Here is a 20668-nt window from a genome sequence, read left to right on the forward strand (position 1 = left end):
AAGCTCCTGCCCCATCCCCACAGCGGGTAATCTCGATCCTATGAATTTTGATTATAAGTCTAAATCTTTTAATGCATATACTGCAAAGTGTAAACAGTTTTATTCTACGATGATAACAAGTAAAGCGAGAATCCCGAATGGCTTTAAAAAGTTGACAGCGGATTTTGAGCTTTCAAATGCGCAGGAAGTTTTCTCTATTCCTTATCTTGTTGCGAGCGAAACGTATGTTTGGTCGTTTCAATACAGAGTATTGAATTTCATTTTGTTTACAAACGATAAATTGTTCAAAATAGGGTTAAGTGATTCGGACAAGTGTTCTTTTTGTGGAACCTATACGGAAGATCTGTACCACCTCTTCTTTAACTGCTCCTTTGTGCAAGCTTTTTGGAACGTATTTACAGTCTGGTGGTTTGATCTTAGTGGCGAATATTTAATTTTGTCTTTAAAAGATATTATGGTTGGCTTACTTCAGAGGAATGATCTGTTAAATTGTTTGATAATTTTAGGGAAATTGACTATTTGGGAATGTAGAAAAAATAACACCTCTCCAATATTTAGATTGTTTTTGCACAAGGTTGAAGTTAAAAAACAAGTTGAAAAAACAACTGCTATAAGAAACAGAAAGCTTCGCGATTTTCAAATTAGATGGGAATTTCTCATATAATTTTGTGTTTGCCCTTTTTTATAAGGAAAAGAATGGAAGACCAATGCATAAACTTAGATCTCATATTCTTCCTTGTTTATTAGTTTATTGTAGTTTATTTTTATTAGAGAATTAACTGGGCGTCGCCATCGCCGGTATGTGACTGTAAGTAGAGTAATGTAAATAAGCATTGTAATTAGTGTAAAAAAAAATAAATAAAAAAAATAAAAAAAAAACCGTGATTGGTCACCGAGGTGAGGTCGCATCTCCACTGTTTGTCGGTACCATAGTTATCGTACTGTGTCATATGTTGATCACGTGAATAATAATCGTTTCGAGATGCCACCGCGATACGCTTCCAGACTGTTACTAGTGCCACATTTGAAGCTATGTAAATATAAAGGTGCGAACATAATCATATTGCACAAGAAAATCATAAAGGGGAATTAGTGCAACAAAAGCATTTTTTGTCCAGTATTGATATTCGATTGGCGGCGAAGCCATGAGTTATAAAACTAACGCCCCTGCATTCGTGCACTTACAGCTGACAATTACAGAGGCTTGCATTTCACGGAAAACATTTCATCCGTTTTCTGGTGAAAAGAAGCCACAAGTTAAGTTGCGTTCGAAGAATTATTCAGATTAGTGTGGACTTGGCTGCAATTGGCCAGATTCGAAATATACAATTGCATATTTTTTCCGTCGACCCGCCGGCTGAAAGTTTCCAATCCATTCCACTCTATTATATCAACTCTATCGCCAGTATGTAGACCGCGGGTTACTGTATATGCAGTTAATTTATAACTCGAATGAAAATCAATGGGAAAAAGCTGTGATCTGCTTCTATACCATAACTTATACCCCATTCACACCACCAAAAACATGTATAACCGGGTTTAACTGAGTTTAAATCAGAAACGGAACTGAAAAACTGAATTTTCCAAAGGTTTCCAGTAGCCACTAACTTATTTTCAATGTGCTAAATTTGAATTCGACAAACGTCGGTTAAGAAGAAGAAAAATTTTAAACCGTGTTGAAGAGAAAAGCTTTAAACATGCTATTGAAAGATCTGTTGGTATTAGACACAACGTGCGCTCTGATTGGTCAAAAATCTATCGTAAACTGCAACATCTTCCTGTCCTAAGAAGTGGCGTCACATGGGACGAATTCTCAGATTTTACTTTATTGAAGGCCTTTGGTTTTGTGAAACAAAGAAAGCAATTTGAACGCCTAAAACGAAAAGACAAATTTTGTTTTTCTCACATTCATTTCCTTCTTAACGCATTTCAAATAACTGGTTGCGCCGTTTTAAGCCTTCATGTTTGGCTGCGCGGTACTAGTGAAGGTGAAAGAACTTGTGAAACTCGACTAAATCTCTCCCTTAACTACTCGCCGAGAAGGAAAATTTACCATTTTTTGCTTTAATAAAATCGTAGCGACATACCAACAGGATTACTGATAGGAGATTTATCGAGAATCTTATATACATGGGAAGGAAAACCACTTGCAAACTGATTGTGAATTCAAGACTTGTGTGCCAATCCATTTGATAGATTTGGCCAAGTTTAAGCACTTTTAACACTTTCTGTACATTTCAACGTGGACTCCATGAAAGCTTGAATTCAAGGAGAGGCAATAGATAAAAATCGGAGGAAGGAAAACAGTTTGCCACCAATAAAAAAAAAAATAGGTGAATGGCGTTTGTACCGGCGGACACGGCTCGGTGTTGTCGTCTTTCGATTTTGCTTCTTTTGTCGTAGTGCGGTCCAGTAGTGAATTTAAGGTTAAGTCCTCAAAGTGGAAATAAATATCACCGGTAAAAATTATTAAACTGACTCTTTTTTTCGCTGGAAAAGCTCCGGAAAATATTATAACTTTTTCTTAAATGTAAAAAAAATCCATTTACGAAAAAAGAGGCTAGAGTCCAAACTCCGTGGAAAATATGTATTAAACTTGTTAAATAGACGAAAAAATTTGGCTGAAATAAAAAGTCCGAAACTTCCTAAAAATTCCAAACAAAAGAATAACAAATTTACGAGAACGAAAGCTCAAAGATAACTAAAACTCCGCGAAAGCAAACCAAAAGTACGCGAAAAATGTCTACGTCACTTTTCCAATTTAAGGTTAGAGTTTTTTGACGTGATTGGCTTATTTGTGAAATCACGCGCGCTGCGCGTGAACACAAAAAGAATACGAAGGGGGGAGAGGAAGAGCAAAATTGTTACTTGAAATTTAAAAGGGAAAGAGATTTTCCATACTAGCTTTGCAAATTTCAGAAACTTCATGAAAGGATTATCAGATCACAATCGCGGTGGTGGACCAAAGTTCGCTTTTTCTCCGTCCAAAATTGAAATATTCTTGAATAGCACTTTATAGTTTGTCTTTCATCTGGCATATCGCTATTTTTTGTCCATTTATTTTCTTTAGTTTTCTTTATCAGAGCTCGTTTTCTCTGTGCCATGTTGCTTTAATTTGTGACGCAGTTGCGTCATAAACGATAAAACACTGGGAACTGGTAGAAAGTAAACACAATATGGCAGCCTTTTTTGTTTACATCGTAAAATGGATGGAATGAACTTCCTATTCTGATACCACTGCAGGAGCAAAAACGACACTTTAGACATCTCGTACCTTCCAGTTTATGTTACTTGCTGTTTGATAGAGCTTGGTAATACATTTTACTGACTGTGACTGTTAAAAAGATATATAAATGAACTACATTTTGTTACAAGTACTAATGAAGACATTTTAATAACTGTGACTTGTTAAAAAAACCAATCATTTATGAACTACATTTTTCTGAAGTTACCAATGAATACATATAAAGTTTTTAAAGAGATTGTTTTACAGTGGAGGTGTCCTGGTTCCCAAGATATTTGAAATTAAATTTTCTCTAAAACTAGGAATAAGTTTCAATAAAACATTATTGTTCCCACCTCGGTGCTGCTGAAAGTAATGCATATTTACCTTGTCTTTTACCATTTTGGTAGATATCTACCATTTTCACCTTTACGTTGATGGATAGTAGTTCTCAAATATTTGATGAAAGTACATAAACAAAGGCAGTGACAAGACATTAGTTAATGTGATTGTTTGCCAATGGTTCTGTTACATAACTAGCATACATTAATATGCTATAGGCAAATGTTACGGACAGTTATGTTATCAGTTTCAAACTCTATTGTGCCTTATTGTTGAGACGCTCTAAGATGCAGACGGGTCAATCAAGTGGAATTACAGTTAGAGTCAAATACTAGAACTTGGAACAGGGTTTTGGGTATAGTTTAAAAAACTGAAATTAAAGCTTTTACAAATACTGCAGAGCTGTCTCAGCAGAAAAATTCAGCGACAGAGGGTGTATCTAATAAGAATTTTTTGTATCATAAACTTACTTTATGAACCAATCAGTTGCAAGGTTTCCCGTCCACTGAGTCTGTGACAATTGTTAACAATGCTACTCACCAAAATTTAATTTGGGAGTTCTCTTTTCATGCTTGTTTGTCAACTCCAAAATTAATTTTTAATTTACATCTTGAAAGCCTGTGTTGTTAGAAAAGGCTATTCAGTCTAGCCAGTCAAGCATTCTCTGTTGGAAACATAGAATCAAGTGTTTTGCAAATAGCATGTGTGTTTGTTTGTGACTGATATTATCGTAAGGGAGAATAATGTTAAACTTTCAAGGTAATTTAACACCTTTTTCGTCGCTAACCATTTTAGCAACTTTGGATCCAATTCAAGTCACCCATACAGAATAAGTCGCCATGGTGATTTAAATGGTCCAACCATGTAACTCAGTTTCCGATCTCACTCTTCTTTATTGTTATGTAGATTAAATGAGATAGCAATATATTCAAACACCGATTCTTTGTTGGTTCTATACTACAAGATGTACATGTACCCTATTTTTTCTTGTGTTCCTTTGAAGATGATGTCGAAAGAATCCACAATTTCTTCTTAATCATGTCCTTTATAAGAAGCTAACCAATTAGCAACAATACAGCCCCTATAAACACATTGATATTATCTTTATCTGAAGTGAAAAGCTATCTTGTACAGCATGTGTTGCCATTGAGACTTGCTGTTTTTTGTTTCGTAAACTCTCTTCGCGGTAAAAAAAAAAAAGAAAACACAGGGATCAAAGAGGAATCTGAGAGCAGGGGCAAAAGTGTTATTGCTTATTATTTAATCGCAAAATCACTAAATATGCAGCAAACAAGTTTCACAGCTAGCAATAGCGAGGTGCCTTTGCACTTTTGTCCAACCTCCAGCAGAGGATATATGAGATAATCAGCAGTAGAGGATAAATTTGTTTACACAACTGAGCCCCTAATTTCGTTTTAAGTATCGTTGTTTCAGTTGAAGGGAAATGTCTAATTCTGCTTTCATGGTCCATAGATTTGCATTTGCAAATTTTTATAAATTTCTTTAAATAATAGATAACTTCAACTAGAACCAACACTCTTCCCAATATAGCAATGAGGCTCAAGGTGGTGAGGATACGGTTACATGTTCTTGTGATTCTTTTTAGTATTATTGAATTTCTTTTCTTATGGTCATTTTCAATTTCTCATATGAAAATATGACAGGTTTTAAAACATAGAGGGAGACAAGGGTATTCTGCTTTCTGGTGAAATTAATTGTTGCAGTATAGTTTAAATGGGAGTCTAATCCTCATTAATAATGGTAATTGATTGTCAAGATTTTACAGCTTCTCAACCTCTCTGAAGTTCAATTTCTTACAGCAACTATTCTTTATATTTCACAGGTATTTATGACCATTTGAGAAAGAGGTGATGGAAAAATATCAACCATGGAAGGCAAATCAATTGGGGTTTATCCTTTTACTGTTCCCCACCACACTTACCTCTTTTATGGATCTCAAGCTGTGTACGAGAGATGAGTGACAAATAGCCAACCGCAATGGCGTCAGTTGTGATCTGGGATGCTAGACCTGGTTCGCCAAAAGGAATAGAGAAGAGCGTGGAAACTGTTTTGGAAAGTGGACTGTCTTGCTGTGCTGAACAGATCTTGAACTGTGCACAAGGGATGCGTGACCAATAGCTGACCTGTGGTGGCATCGGCTTCACCCTCAAAGTCTCTTCCACAGTTGTGATCACCGAAAAAAAAAAAAACAAAAAAAAAAACAAAAAAAGAGAGGGAGAGAGAAGAGCGTGAAAACTGTTTTGGAAACTGGACTGTCTTGCTGTGATGAACAGATCTTGAACTATGCAAAAGAGATGGGTGACTGATAGCTGACCCGTGATGGCGTCAGCTTCACCCTTAAAGTCTCTTCCACAGTTGTGATCTAGTATGCGAAGACTTGGTCCACCAAAAAACAAAGAGAAGAGTGTGAAAACTGTTTTGGAAACTGGACTGTCTTGCTGTGATGAGCAGATCTTGAACTGTGCAAAAGAGATGGGTGACTGATAGCTGACCCGTGATGGTGTCGGCTTCACCCTTAAAATCTCTTCCACAGTTGTGATCTGGAATGCCAAGACTTGGTCCACTGAAAAAACAAAGAGAAGAGTGTGAATTGAAAAGTGTTTGGAAACTGGACCGTCTTGAACTGTGTACAAGAGAAGGTGTGACTAACAGCAGACCTGCAATGGTGTCAGCTTCACCCTTAAAATCTCTCCCACAGTTGTAATCTGTGATGCTAAGACTTAGTCCATAAAAAACAAAGAGGAGAATGTGAAAACTGTTTTGGAAACTGGACCGCATCTTAAACTGTGTATGGTGTGATTAGCAGCTGAAATGCAATGGAATTGGCCTCACCTATAAAGTCCCTTCCTTAGTCTTGCTTTGAGATGCTCACCTTGTCCACCGAAGAAAAAAAAAGAGAAGGGAAAGAAAACTGTTTCAGAAACTGAACTGTCTTGCTGTGCTGAACGGATCTTGAACTGTGTACAAGAGATGGGTTATTGATTGCTGAACTATTCAAAGTGAGATGTCTGGATACCTCCATCTCGTCGCTAATTCAACCACAGGTTGTTAGACTGGAGTGGTTTGCATACTTCATGTGGGAGAGATGAATTATTGATTGCTGAACTCTTTAAAGTGAGATTTCTGGATAGCTCCATCTCATCGCTAATTCAAACCAGAGGTCGTTAGACTAAAATGGTTGGTATACTTCCATGTGGGAGGACAGTGTGGGGGTAGGTGAGAGTGCGCTTTGAATTTTCTCAGTTTTCCACTCTGTTTTTCACTGCAGCACCCTGGGGTGCCCATGACCCCACACATTTTCTTGTCACACATTTTCTTGCCATTGGGGCACGATTGAAATCCTGTTCTCTTTGTTCAAAGTAACTCATGGTATGTTTTGGAGATGAGGATCTTTCCGAGTAAACATGGCATGGAGGTCGACTTGACAATCTGGTGAGTTTCATTTGTTTGACAAAGTGTGACACCCCCCCCTCCCTTTGAAAAATCTTAGCTACGTTCTTGCATTCCTGCCACATGTTGTGTATTCGTGCCTTTGTAAAGGTAGCGAGAAAGGACCATCTCCAGTCAGAGTCTTTTAGACAGTTTTCCTGTCTCTTTATAAAAGTTTCCTACTTTGTGCCAAGATCTGATAGGCATGGAATTATGGCTACGCAAGACAAATATCAACCTAGGATGGAAAGTGAAAGTTGAAAGTTTTCTACCTTGTGGTTTCAACATCGCATAATACGCATGTGTTTTAAGACAGAGGTTTGGTTGCACAAAACAAAACAAATATCAACCCTAGAAAGAAAGCAAAAATTGGCAATGATACTTAATATTCTGGAGAGCATAAATTGAAAGAAAGTTGAACCGAACGTTATAGTTCTCATATGAAGCCCTCTCTAAAACTATAAAAAGTAAGTTAATCGTTAATTTTTTTTTTATTTCGCAGGTATCTCTGCCCCCTTCACGAAAGAATGCCGGAAAAATTCACCCTTGAAAATAAGTGCAAACTGGTAGTCTAAAAAAGACGCCAACTTTTTCCTAGTGGTGCACTTAACGTAAAGTACGGTGTGCGTCCATGCTGTATTTTAAAAGAAAAGCCTTTTGGGTGACATCTCAGCCAATTGTCTGAGGGGAAATGTTAACCTTGGAAGGAACGAAGAATTGGGGGTCTATCCGCCACCGTCCCCCACCACACCCACCTCTAATAGACAGTTGTTTTGTAATTTGAGACTAGTTTAACATTGTGTACGACATATTGTGATAAGCATGCGTCTTACAACATAAATGTGTATTAAAAAACGTAGTTACCACAAGGATGAACTTGTCTTTAATTACAAAACAACTGTCTATTAGAGGTGGGTGTGGTGGGGGACGGTGGCGTATAGACCCCCAATCCTTCGTTCCTTCCAAGGTTGACTCTCCTAAGACGCTTGGTTGAAATGGTCATTTCTTATGAAAAGTAATAAGATACCCATTCGTACATAGCGTTATTTTAGTGCACCACAACGACGAAGTTGGAGGAGGTTTTTAAACTCCCAATTTATTCTTTTCCAAAGTATCTTGTTGTCTATCTGAAAAAATAAAGAGGAGCAAAGTAAACATCTCTCATATTAATCCTTTATTCTGTAATATTGCATCCACAATAAATTAGAATTTTCAAATCAAAACCAGCTTCAGTTTACAGTAAGAGCACTACACGAGACAATTCGGAATGATAGCAAATTTCTCCCTCCTTTTCATTGACCTTTCTTGGACCTTCCGTTGTCTTTTGTCCTTCTCTCACATCCTGAAGTTAACACAGATGATATTAATCGCTTTGTCAACAATACTAAACATAGAATAAATCATCTGTTAGCAACTACAAAACAATTTCAAGCAGTTCAACAATAACATACTTATCGCACTCACAAAAATATTAAGTATTTTCTTCTTTTACCGTCTTCTTAAACTTATAATCTTTGCGGGATCTTACAATCTGGTCGCGGAAAAGTAAGAAAAATGTTTGTAAATACAGAACTCTAACACTTATGGTTCAATTTGATAAAGAGGTTCTGGTACAGAATAACAAATTTCAGCTCAAAGGTTTATACAATAACACATCACTAGTACTCACCGGATCCTAGGAGTATTCTCTTCCTCCAAAACCACTCATGTTAATTTTTTAAATATTTGCGGTTCCTAAAAGGCGAAAAGTTACAGAAATAGTGAATGGAAAATAAAAGGTCCTAGTTGAAATAATTCATTCTAAGACGACACTGAAATTATTTGCGGGAGGGACAATAAATTTTTCACAAAACTACACTCTAGTTCGGGAAGGTAGACATTAACACAATAATTAGACTCACGGAAAAGTTGAGTCTCCTCTTATTCCTTGACCTTCTTTTTCAATGTAAAAGTTGCGATAACTGAAAGGAAAAAGGATGCGGCAAAAAAAAAACAACAACAACAACCACGGCAATTCAATTCTACTTGGAAATAGTTTGTAGTTATGCGAAAATGATTCAATTTAAAGATGCAAATTCACTGAATTCTAAAATAAAAGCTAGCCACACGATCATGCTTTCCACATATATTGTATTTTCGTCTTCACTGAGTTTCTTTCAAAGTTGTAATGCTCTCAGTCTTTGAAAGTGGAAAAAGTAAGTAAGAAAAAAGTAAGAAAATTTCGATACATCTGTTTACAGTCAAAAACAATTTACTGAAAGCAATACTTGAAATATTTGTTCTACAAATTTGAGCTCCGTTTAAAAATAATTACATAAGGTTCCTTTTCAACCATACTCACAAAGGTTTGAAGCATTTCGTGTTCCTTGACCTCCTCCTTAGCATGGTTTTCTTTCAAGCATCTGAAAGGAAGAATGCAAGAACAATTAATGCGAAAACAAAATTAATTGTGGGAATGATCATCAGTTAACACCTGAGAGAGGAAGGGGGAGTCAGGGGGGTAGGGGGTTATAGATGTGTCACAACAACATTTATCTGATCCCCTCATGAGACTCTGTAGTATTCTAATGAGGCCCCACTATATCCCCCCCATTTAAAAAAATTAATGCTTGAGACGACTGATCCCTTCCCCATTCCCCCTTAAAACCAAGTGATCCCCAAAATCTTCCAAACCCCTCCCCCCCTTCCCTGCTAGTCAAGGCCTGGTGATCAACTATTTGTTTGAAAATGAATTTAATTTGCATGTGAATGAAAACTTGTAATCATATGAAAGGATCAACACCAAGACTCGTTTTCAAAAAGAGGTCAAAGGTATTTCAGAAATGGGCTACTTCTTTAATTATTTGTTCGACTGTCATGTAGGGAGTTGTAACATCTTTATAACATACTTTTGATGGATGGAAGTCAAAGTAAGATACACATTTTCATAAAATATTGCTACAACTCCAGCGTATTCTACAAAAATTTACCTCTTTCTCCTTGGTTGCCTTGTCATGTCACGAGAATCTCTGATTTTGATAAAACTTAATTTGGATCCAAACAAGAAAAGATTATAACCTCTTAATATTCTCTTGTTTTAATACCAGCAACATGGCTATTTGTTTGCTACATCATATAATTTTGAACAAGGCTCCTTTCTTCCTGGCTACCAAAATTTTTATCCAGCGATCATATTGAGATTTTAAGTCACCAGAGGCCAACTTTGAGATAAACTTAAGCCCTAATGACATATTTTCCAAAATCAGAACCTTTGTTATCACAATCAGGCATGCTAGAAAAGGGAATGTGTCAGTAAGTCAGTCAGTCAGTCGGTTAGTAGGTTAGTCAGTCGGTCTGTCAGTCAGTCAGTCAGTCAGTCAGTAGGTTAATCAGTCAGTCCAACAGTCAGTCTGTCAGTCAGTCAGTAGGTTAATCGGTCAGTCTGTCAGTCAGTCAGTCAATCAGCAGTGAGTTCAACAGTCAGTCAGTCAATCAGTCAGTAAGTCAGTCAGTAAATCAAAGGGCAGTCAGTCAGTAAGTCAGTTAGTCAATCAGTAGGCAGTCAATCAGTCAGTCAATCAGTTAGCAGTCAGTCAGAAAGTCAGTCAAGAATTTAATGTGGTTAACGTCAGCTTTTACTTGGGGCAGAAGAGCACAGAACACATCATCACAATGGAATGTCCTACACGTAAAATCAATCACCTTAGAGTAACCATGAAACGTGAAATTGTGTGATGTGTAATTTAAGCTTACTTGCACTTATTTTAACCTGGTAGTGTGGAAGTGTGGAGGTGTGAAAGTCAGTAATTGAGTCAATCAGTTAATCAGCCAATCAGTCCGTCGGCCAATCAGTTAATCAGTCGGTCAGTCAAATCATCAGTCTATCAGTCAGTCAGTTATCAGTGAGGGAGTCAGTTATTCAAACCGTCAATCTGTCTATCTATCAGTCAGGTTATTGGTTGGTCAGTCAATCAACCTGGCAGTCAATAGCTTGGTCCACTTGTAAGTAAACCTGATAGCCAGGCAATCATTCAGCTAACTAACAGTAAGTCAGTCCATCAGTCCATCAATCAGTCACTCAGTATGTCAGCCAGTAAGGAGTTAGGCAATGAGTCAAGCAGTCAATCAGGTAGTCAGCTACTTAGTCAGGTAGTTAGGCAGTCAGTCATGAAGTAAGTCAGTGAGTCACTTAATGAGTAAATCAGTCAGCCAGTAAATCACTCAGTCAGCCTGTACAGTGTAAGTGCTTCAGGCAGTGTTAAGCAAATATGAAAGTCAGTCAGTTAGTTCAAAGTTCAGTGAATCACCTACTCAATAAGCCAGTCAAAGGGGTGGTAAATTAGTCTGTCATGAGCTTAAGTCTCTAGCAGTTAGAAAATTGAGTTGATCAATCATCTATTCTGATTACAAAATACAGCCATGCCAGTGACACTGTCAGTCTGTGTCAGGCTAGCTCTATGTTTGCCACTATTTCAATGTCACTGCTCCTGTCTGTTCCTGAAGGGAACTGTTGCCTGAAAAAACTTGTTTAGCTGGAAAATGCATTTCATGGCTGTTTGAGACAGTTGCAGCAATGACACATATTCCTATAAGCAGTGCATATTTGTCAGTATCCAACACTCATTTAGAAGTAGCACTTAAATAAAAATGGTAGTCATAGGAGGAACATGTATTACTGTATCTTAAGCCCTAGATTACCTGACCTGATTCTAATTTTAAATTCCTTCCCCCTCATATAATTTTTGAGGAATTTGCTAACTCTTGCTAAAATTCAATGTTCTAAGTACCACTACATTTACACCACATGTATACCCTACATTTAAGTCCTGTTTAAGTCTTTTAGGAGTCAAAAGTTTAGGAGATAAAAAGATTTGTACAATGGATTTTTTTATGCTTGTTAAAATTTGGAATTCATCTTTGTATGGGTTATCTATGTCTGAATTACTGTAATAATATAAAAACACAGCATGTCAGTTTCATAATTTTTCATTGAAACTTAACCAATGTGCTTGCTGATTTAAAAATACAATTACATCAGAAATACTTTCAAGCTTTCTATCTCAGCAAAAAGTTACATTGTATGTTTGAGGCAAGTGTATCAGTTAACAAACTGACCTGTAAGTTTCTATCCCATTCATTTTCTTAATTTATCTTCTTGTCTTACAGTGTATCAATCGGAGTGTGTTAGTTTGTAGTCTTGTTGGAGTCCAAAAGCCACACTTCTCCAATCTGACAGATGTCAACCACAATTACCCAGGTACTATCATCTAGATTAATTTGGTCATACTTGAGCTGTGTGGGTTAAAAGAACAAAAAAACTGCAACATTCATCCATTTAGAAGTTGTCAGAAACACAAATAACATGCTACTCCTCTGAGGAAGTGCAGTTCAAATACAAGACTGATACTATAGTAATTCAGTACCAAAAAGGTCCTCTTTAAGTGAGGTGGTTGTCTCAACAAAGACTAAGGTACCCCACACAGGTTTTGTTGAGCAATAAATAAGATGTTGGAAGAACATGAGAAAAGTTTCTAAACAATGAGGCAGTGAGCAGAGTATAAATAGCACGAGAAGTGAGTACAAATTTCATGCTGTATTTGGACAGTTGGTTCCTTTTAAATTAAAAAAAACACTGTTTAACTACTCAGCTGCAAATGCTATGCTACTCTATCTGCCATGCTTTCACCACTTTGTCATAAATGCAAAAAAAAAATTTAAATTTTTTAATTTGTCTTGCTCTGCAGGCTTGTCAAAATAAAGCACAACTCATAAAAAATGTCATTGATACTAAACACCAAAATGTCTAATAGGATATATTTCCGAGGCAATTGTTGACTCACATAGCCATTTTGTTACTCTGGAACTTAATAAGATAATTGGCCATAGTTTAACACCTTTTTTATGTTGCAGTATGTTCATGGTACATTTGAAAAACTAGTAACACTGTACCTTAACTACCTTTAAAGTTTGGACTGACCCAAAAACTTAATAAACATCATTCTGTAAAAGCATGTTATTGTTGCAAGTTTCTAATACATGCATTTACCTCTTGATTGACTTACATGTGATTCACTGATTTAGTTACATGTGCAAAAAGAAACCTTCGTTTAGTTCAAATGTTTGAGTAGATAAGTTAATTTAGTTGGTTTCCGAAATGAACAGTGGTGTTCAATGTTGATTCTATCAACTCAGGTAACGCTACATAATTTTCATCGCCAGTGAGGTTCATGGTTGTTCATTATTCCAAAGATATCCAAATTCAATTCATAATAAAATAAATTTCAGATCAAATTTATCTTTTCAAAGCCTATGAAAATGGCCTATAGTGTGGCCAGAGAATTGCTAACCCTTGCGAAATGGCTTTTGGAATTCCTAGGAACCAATGACTTTCCCTGAAAAGCTGTAAATCTAAAAAATTCCTAGGAATTTCTGGGAATTTCTGGGAATTTTTGGGAATTTTTAGGAATGTTTAAGAATTACTGGGAATTTTAAGCAAAAATTTGAGGCTAATGATATAAAATAAATACTTTAAATAAAAAAAAACCCAGCTAAAATTCAAGTATTCAATGAAATTTATTTAGAAGCTTAAGTAAGGCTTACATGTAAAATATTTTTGATTAATTAACATCAATGTGTGGTAATATTAGGATGGAATTTGATTTATTTTTCTTTTCTTGAAAACTTCATACGGATTAATCCTCAATTACAGCTATTCATATAAAATAGTTCTAATCAATCATTAAATTTGGTTTGACACAAATTGTGAATAAAATCTGTGGATTCTTTTCCATAAAATACAATATCTTAAGTTATATTTGAAAACCAAGCACTCTTGGGAGTGAAGGGGCTAATTACAGACAAATAAAATTGATTTTTTGATTTAAATCTTGTTGTAACTGTAACAATAAATTAGAATGAAGTTATCCTAAACTGCAAACTTAGCTGCTGTTTGTACTGTTTGTATTTTTTTTCCTGGGCTCACAATGAGTTGGCCTTGAATGAGGTTGTCAACAAGAACCTTGACCATTTTGTATCTGGATTCCTTGACATCTGAATTTGAAAAAAAATAATATATTAAAATATGTATATTTAAAGCTCAGACTAGGCTTTTAAGATGGCTATGAGGAAAAGGGCATTCATTGGATTCTCAAATTGAGAAATCTCTGTTATATTGAGTGACTTTTATATTGGAGTTAGTACATCTCTCTCATTGATTTTACTAAAAAAGGGCTGAATACATTATTTTGTTTTTACCAAGGAGGGCTTCTTTATGTACTAAGGTTTGTTTAATAACAGTTCCTATAATGAATCTTGAATGTTCCCAAACGTGACTAGAGGAATCTTGAAACCTTACTGATAGGTTTATTTCATTGTAAAGCATAAGCTTAAGAAACTGCGGCATGCAAGTGACCGATTCGATTCTCAGAATTATTCTAGTTTCAGTTGCGCCGAGCGTTATGTAAGCTTAATTCAACCCGCTACATCTATTCTTTTATAAGATTTTGATCACGTAACGAATATCGCAATTTTTACTCACCTCAAACTTTCAAAATCGTAGCCTTACAGATGGCCACTCGACCCTTGTTTGTACCAGTCAATATGTCAACTGTTGTCCTTTCTTTTAACTCCACGGCGCCAACGACTTTCTTTTCTTTTACAACACTCACGCTATTCTCGTTTTCCCACTGAACCACAATAAAAGCTATCTTTAGAAATGTTATATTAAGCAAAACAGTTGAGAAAAGCGATCAACCGATGAAAAGTACATTCAAAGATGAGCGCCAAATGGAGTCGTCTTTATTTCCGATCACGCGCATGATCACGTGGATCGTTTAGGACTTGTCATTGGCTAGAAAAGTGAATCCGCTGGCTTGCCGATTGCAGTGTTAAGAGAAGCGCCTAACTTTATTCTGACTTCTCCGACCGGTTCTCTGCTTCTAGAAGATGGATAGCTTGGTGATATAAATAAAGATGTGAGCTCACTGTATGTAGAAATAATCGAAAAGAATCGATCGTATTACAAATGCACGATTTGTGGCCGAAAGTTGTCGAGGAAACAAAGACTCGAAACTCACTTGAGTTGTGTTAATGGCCAAGGTGAGAAATAACACAAGCCAATCACAGTTTTGAATACGACTACAAATCGTCTTTTACCCTCATATTTATAAAAGAAGGATACCACATTCGGAAATATAAGAGATACATAGATGATCCCAGTGTACCAGTACCTAAATCTACAAAGCTTGACCGTAGCAAGCGTTCAGCAACACGTTCCAACACCGCCATCTCGATTCCTCAGTCAGTCGTTTCCAATGAACTTAAAGCAGTATTGACAACAGAGTAGAGTGCGTCTTACAAAGGAGAAACATTTGTACAAGAGACAGGAGTAGCTATATGCGATTACAGAGGTGCGTTGGAACTCTGGTCCACAAATAGTTATGCACTACCCGAAGTATAAAACAATCTTGTTGATAGCTGACAGACAGAGAAGAACAACAAGTAAACTTAAGAGCTGTTATTATTGAAGTGTGACTATCACTTTTCATTTTTATATAAAGAAGGACTTGTAATTTGCACCAAAAATAAAAAGATGTAATATTTTTTTGGGAGATCCAGTGATTGGGACATTTAAGAAATTAAGTTATGAAAGGAAACTTGATTGGTACTTCTCACTACTAACAAGTCTTGTTGACAAATATTTTCAGATCAGAGTTTCAAATAAAGTAAATTGAAGACGTCATATAAAAGGTGTTTTTCCTCTAAGGGAACATTGACTACCTCTGTCTTGTCTGCATGCCAAATGTTTGCAAAGTGTGTGGATGATCCACAAGTATTGGAACTCTTACAAAACATTTTTGCAAGAGTTCCAATACTTGTGGATCATCCACACACTTTGCAAACATTTGGCATGCAGATAAGACAGAGGTAGTCAATGTTCCCCTTTTCTTATAAAAATGTTTTGTAAGAATAAAAACAGCAAAACAAATTACAGCAATTAGTCATGAAAATAGAGCAAAAAACTGCAAAAAAAAGCAGCAACAACAATCATGAAAAAAGAAAGATTAATTAGGTGTTGAATTTGTTTGTCTAAGGCATGAAATTTCTGCTAAAAGTATTGTCAACAAAAAGTCTCTGACAGCGTTTGAGGCAACTGAGTTTGACTGTTCCAAGGTTTTCTTACAAAGGCAACCAGTAATGTAGGTTAGGGAAGTAAGATAACAATGTAATTATTGTTAATTATTGTGGAAGATGGCAATTTCCATTTAACATAACTGACAGCTGGTTCATGAGAAAATCCATATTAATGTAAAGATTTACTAAAACTTAGTTTGAGTAATAAATTTCATGATCTTTAAGTTATAAACATGTACATGTATGTTTATCTCTTGGTAAGTTTTGTATAGCATACCTTTTATTGAGCCAAAGTTTTAAGCCTCTGAAATTACTCTTTTTCTTAAAACCTTCACATTCAAGGTATTGAGAATTTCTTAGAATTTATGTGGACCTCAGGGTATTAAAATTGCCTCAAATTCAATTCCCAGAAATTCCCAAGAGTTCCACACTTCTTAAATTATAGGTAGTTTGTAAAGCTGAGAATTCCTAGGAATTCCTAGGGATTCCAAGTCCTCACAAAACTGGAGTCTTCCTTTCCCAGAAATTCCCAGTAATTCCAAGCTTTTTAAATCAGAGTTAATTTGCATAGTTGGGAATTCCTAGGAATTCCTAGGAATTTTGAGGAATTCCTAGGAATTCCGAGAAATTCCCAGAAAACTGGGAATTCGGTTTGCAAGGGTCATTTGCATAATTAGGAATTTTTGAGAATTCCTAGGAATTCCTAGGAATTCCTAGGAATTCCCAGAAAACTGGGAATTCAGTTCGCAAGGGAAGGAAGAGCATAATTTTACTGTTTTAGGGGGTTGTGTTGACACTAAGGGTAAAACATTTATTTAATTAAGAATGATATTATGGGGACCTCAATTATTGTTTTAAGTATCAATAAATCAACTTATCTGTCCTGATTCAAACAAAAAGATCTCTTTAACAATTATTCCCTGAAGGCAAAGTGAATATTGTTTAACAATCCCTGTGACAAAGGCAAGGGGACTATTCAATAATATTCATGATATTTATTTTGTTGTCAAAACCTTTCTATTACAATTGTTTTGATTACTCATATAGAGATATGTAGCAAGTTTTCACAACAATTTAATCAGCAGCTTTATTTAATCCAATCAGCAAAAACCTCTATCATATCTTTTTTCCAAAGTGTTACATCAAACTTAATAGCATCTTTTATGCTCTTTAGAATTAAGTTTTCTTCTATCGTGGTTATTAGTTCCTTGATAACACTAAAGTGACTTAACAAGAGGACTGGAACATCATTTTAGAGTGGGAAAGTGCACAGATAATCTGGACATGACTCTACTTCAACTTTTGGTGTTAGTCAGTTGCCATTCTCCCCAACAAGTTCAGGGCGTCGTTTCACTGGTGTTCTCGTCATGATCAAAACACCTGGGATTTGTGTAACTTGTGCTCTTATAAATGAGATAATGCTGTTTGGAATGATTTCAGAACTCCAAGATAACCAGGTCCCTTTCTTTGTTTTATTTGGTGTGTTTGCAAAAATTTACCACAGACTACATTTATTCTGGATTCCCAAAAGGAAACGTGATCGTTAGTATAAGCCATCCAAGATTTCTAGGCTCAGTTCACTTTTAATTGAGCAAGGCTCTAAACAATGTAAGGACTTTCCTTTAATAAATTTCTTTAACCCTGAATGAAAACTCTACAAATGGGATGCAGTTAATTTTATCGTAAATTAATTCATCACTAAATTAAACTTGCTTCATGTTGAAGTTTGTCAAAATGAAATATCACAAAGCTTACCTACTGTATTATCCAGTGTTATTTGTTGTCATTATCATCTTTACCGTGATTAAAAAATGTTCTGCAAATTGAAGGCAGAGATAAAAATTTGAGAATAGCTTGGGTTTGCACTTTTAATGTCTTAAATTTTTGATAAGTACTGGTGAAAACTAAGACAAGAAGGTCATGCTCTCCCTATGAAAGAAAATGACAATCAACTTGATTTTGGCATAGCTTTCTAAATTTATCAATTTGATTCAGTCTTGATAAACTTTACTCTTAAAAAGAAAAAAAAATTAAACAATGAAAAAAATAGAAAAGGAATGAAGTCTTATTCCTAAGTCAAGCCATTTTTTGGGTGATTAGTTTGAGTACACTTCATTTGTTCATGGTTAAACAGGAACTCATTATATAAAAAATTTGAGAATAAAATATCAAAATTTCATAGATGAATCAGCAGACTCAAGACTGAACTGGGATGGAATAATTTCAAAGTCTAATCACCCATGTGGATTCATATTACCAACTTACATGCAGCATCTATATAACTATCCTCTGTTTGTGCTTGTTACAGAACTCTCAAAGAAGATAATTTTGTTGTCCTTAGGGTGGTCTTTAAAACTGAAAGTTCAAAGGTGATGGTGATCTTAAAAGAGCTGAGGTTAGGATATTCAAGAACAAACATAACATTGACTGTCCATTGCAACAGCCGCTAAGTCACTTTTGAGACACAATGAGACAACGTTCTTGACTCAGTTTCTTACTCATATTTTTGCTGTGCATGTCATTGTCAACTGATGTTCCCGTCCTCATGTAAATCACTCTTCTGACAAAACATAAGGTGAACATTTTGAAATTTAGCCCCCTCGCTGTAATCACTTGGTGCAAGTTGATTATAGCAAGAAATGTCACAATCTTCTGCCAATCAGAGTGCACACATCTTTGTACTCTCCACAACAGTTTTATGGATATTTTTTATCCCCAGCTTTATTCGTTATAGCTTTCACTTAAAGTTTCCACTGTTTGGAAATGAATTGAATATTTGGGGTTACACAGGTAAAGGTAGGAGCAAACATGGTATAATTATTGGGGCAAAATCATCCCAACACAGGAAAACTGACAGGGAAAAAACTTGCAAAGAGAAAAATAAATTTAAATTAAGGGTTTTTAAATTAATGTCTTTAACATGTTGTATAACTTTGGTAGTCCAAAGCAGGATAGTACAAACAGCAGTAAAAATTTATGGTAAAGAGGAAGACCTTAGACCTTTCTTTATCATTATTTTGCAAAGCAATTGTTTTTGCTACTTATAAAACTTTGTTAAATGTGCAATAGCAAGCTGCATGCAAAGCTTGTGGAAGTGAATTAACTAAATAAGTGGAAATTAGGTTTTCTCTCGCTAACCAAGATGGCCCTGGAATGTAAGGGGAGATTATATTAGTGATCAGGCCGTACTCAAAAGAAAACAAGTATCCTCATTACTATTTTGCTGGATAATGTATGGGTATTGTAAGAAGTTACATGTTAGTCATTTCTGGTAGTCAAAGGGTTAAATTAAATATAATGGGTTTATTAGAGGTGGAGAGGGGATGATCAAGTGAAAATTATTATGTTTTAAAACATTTTGTGAACCATATAGGTTTTTAATGGGAAAAAAATTTGCATGATCCGATACTATTAAAAACCAAAGCCGTAGTCTGAAAGGAAATCTATTGTTTTTACTAAAATAATGGTTTCCTCGTATCCAAGAACACAATGAAGTCTAGGGATTCTGTAGAAATCTTACCCATTTTTGAAAAAAAATTGCTTATCTCACCAGAAAGCTGAACTATTGTCTTAAAATTAACCACGGCAAAGGAGAGCAAAGTTAAAATAATCGGACAAGCCTATTACCGAGTTTCAAAATAGCGGGTAATTTTTCAAAGAATTGTTAACACAACACCATCACATTAGTTTGAAAGCGTATCTTAAATAAACCTAATATGCCTACCTGACTTAACATAACGTTTTTAACTATTATTAATGTCACACAAGTTTATTTTGTATAAATCTTACCAGGTTGGATGCAACCAAATTTCTAATTCTCCACGGAATCGTCATTGACACACAATTATCTTTAATTTTCCTTGATTCCAGCCTTCAAACATAATGATGTAGGTCAAGTAGCATTCAAAACGATCCCAGAAAATTGTTTTGGGCGCTAAAAATAAAAAAAAAAAACATTAAAAGATTCACTCTGTAGGCTTTACCATACAACCCACGAGACTGACGCCATTATAACCACTTGCAAAGTAATATGGGAATTGTCAAATGTTACTTCCGCCTTCCTTTACTGAAGGAGAGACCCTGGGGATGAGACGTGATGAAGACAGGATTTTTCATAATATTTTTTTAAAGAAAATTTATTGCAAGAAGAATTCGTGGCAAGGAAATTACCAAATTTTCATACTTACCTTCTTTTCCTGGATAAAAGTCGTGTTATTTTCGTGTTCATATCACCTGATCCGCCACTGAGAGCGACTTAACATGCATGTCAGAAAAGCACACCATTGCTAGATGAAAACGATGATGTAATTGGACGGTTGCTTGTAATCGGACGCCTGTAATTCTTAGACATTTACATCAGCCAATCACACTAAGAACATACAAATAGGTCCACCAATCACAGAATTGATTTCACAAACCATAACAACAACTTGCCATCTGGAGCTGGGGATTTCCGAAAAATGGAGGAAAAAAAGAAATAGGAAGAGGAGAAGGAAAAGGAGATTGTAATGGCTGAGTGCAGTGTTCAAAAACTGCTATTAC

General features: G+C 35.7%; 1 protein-coding gene and 3 long non-coding RNA genes across 28 annotated transcripts in view; 2 read left to right on the forward strand and 2 right to left on the reverse strand.

Moving 5' to 3' along the window:
- LOC113670998 (uncharacterized) overlaps positions 1 to 5598 on the forward strand; it is a 33028-nt gene extending 27430 nt beyond the window's left edge. For all 3 annotated transcript variants that reach the window (XR_016185938.1, XR_016185942.1, XR_016185946.1), the window contains one exon: positions 5409 to 5598. The gene's annotated coding sequence lies outside the window, so the exon portion shown is untranslated. The remainder of the gene's footprint in view (positions 1 to 5408) is intronic.
- A 2572-nt stretch (positions 5599 to 8170) lies between these two features.
- LOC113671000 (uncharacterized) lies at positions 8171 to 20414 on the reverse strand. Of its 22 annotated transcripts, none has more exons than XR_016185952.1 (8): positions 20110 to 20414; positions 19916 to 19997; positions 12110 to 12286; positions 9357 to 9417; positions 8917 to 8976; positions 8685 to 8749; positions 8480 to 8546; positions 8171 to 8357 (listed from the first exon to the last, which is right to left on the reverse strand). It is a non-coding gene; the product is annotated as an uncharacterized LOC113671000 (long non-coding RNA). The 22 variants fall into 22 exon arrangements; XR_016185960.1 differs by lacking the exons at positions 8480 to 8546; positions 8917 to 8976 and adding exons at positions 17882 to 17942; positions 18392 to 18481 and having other exon boundaries at positions 20110 to 20368; XR_016185950.1 differs by lacking the exon at positions 8480 to 8546.
- LOC149046919 (uncharacterized) lies at positions 9182 to 18656 on the forward strand. Of its 2 annotated transcripts, none has more exons than XR_016185979.1 (3): positions 9182 to 9210; positions 12161 to 12251; positions 18468 to 18656. It is a non-coding gene; the product is annotated as an uncharacterized LOC149046919 (long non-coding RNA). The 2 variants fall into 2 exon arrangements; XR_016185978.1 differs by lacking the exon at positions 18468 to 18656 and adding an exon at positions 12739 to 13044.
- On the reverse strand, positions 13549 to 14788 carry LOC149046920 (uncharacterized). Its single transcript, XR_016185973.1, has 2 exons — positions 14532 to 14788; positions 13549 to 14044 (listed from the first exon to the last, which is right to left on the reverse strand). It is a non-coding gene; the product is annotated as an uncharacterized LOC149046920 (long non-coding RNA).
- Positions 20415 to 20668: the final 254 nt, after the last annotated feature.

This window comes from Pocillopora damicornis, chromosome 4 (genome assembly GCF_964200805.1).
Source record: "Pocillopora damicornis chromosome 4, jaPocDami1.2, whole genome shotgun sequence".
In the NCBI taxonomy this organism is placed as follows: Eukaryota; Metazoa; Cnidaria; class Anthozoa; order Scleractinia; family Pocilloporidae; genus Pocillopora; species Pocillopora damicornis.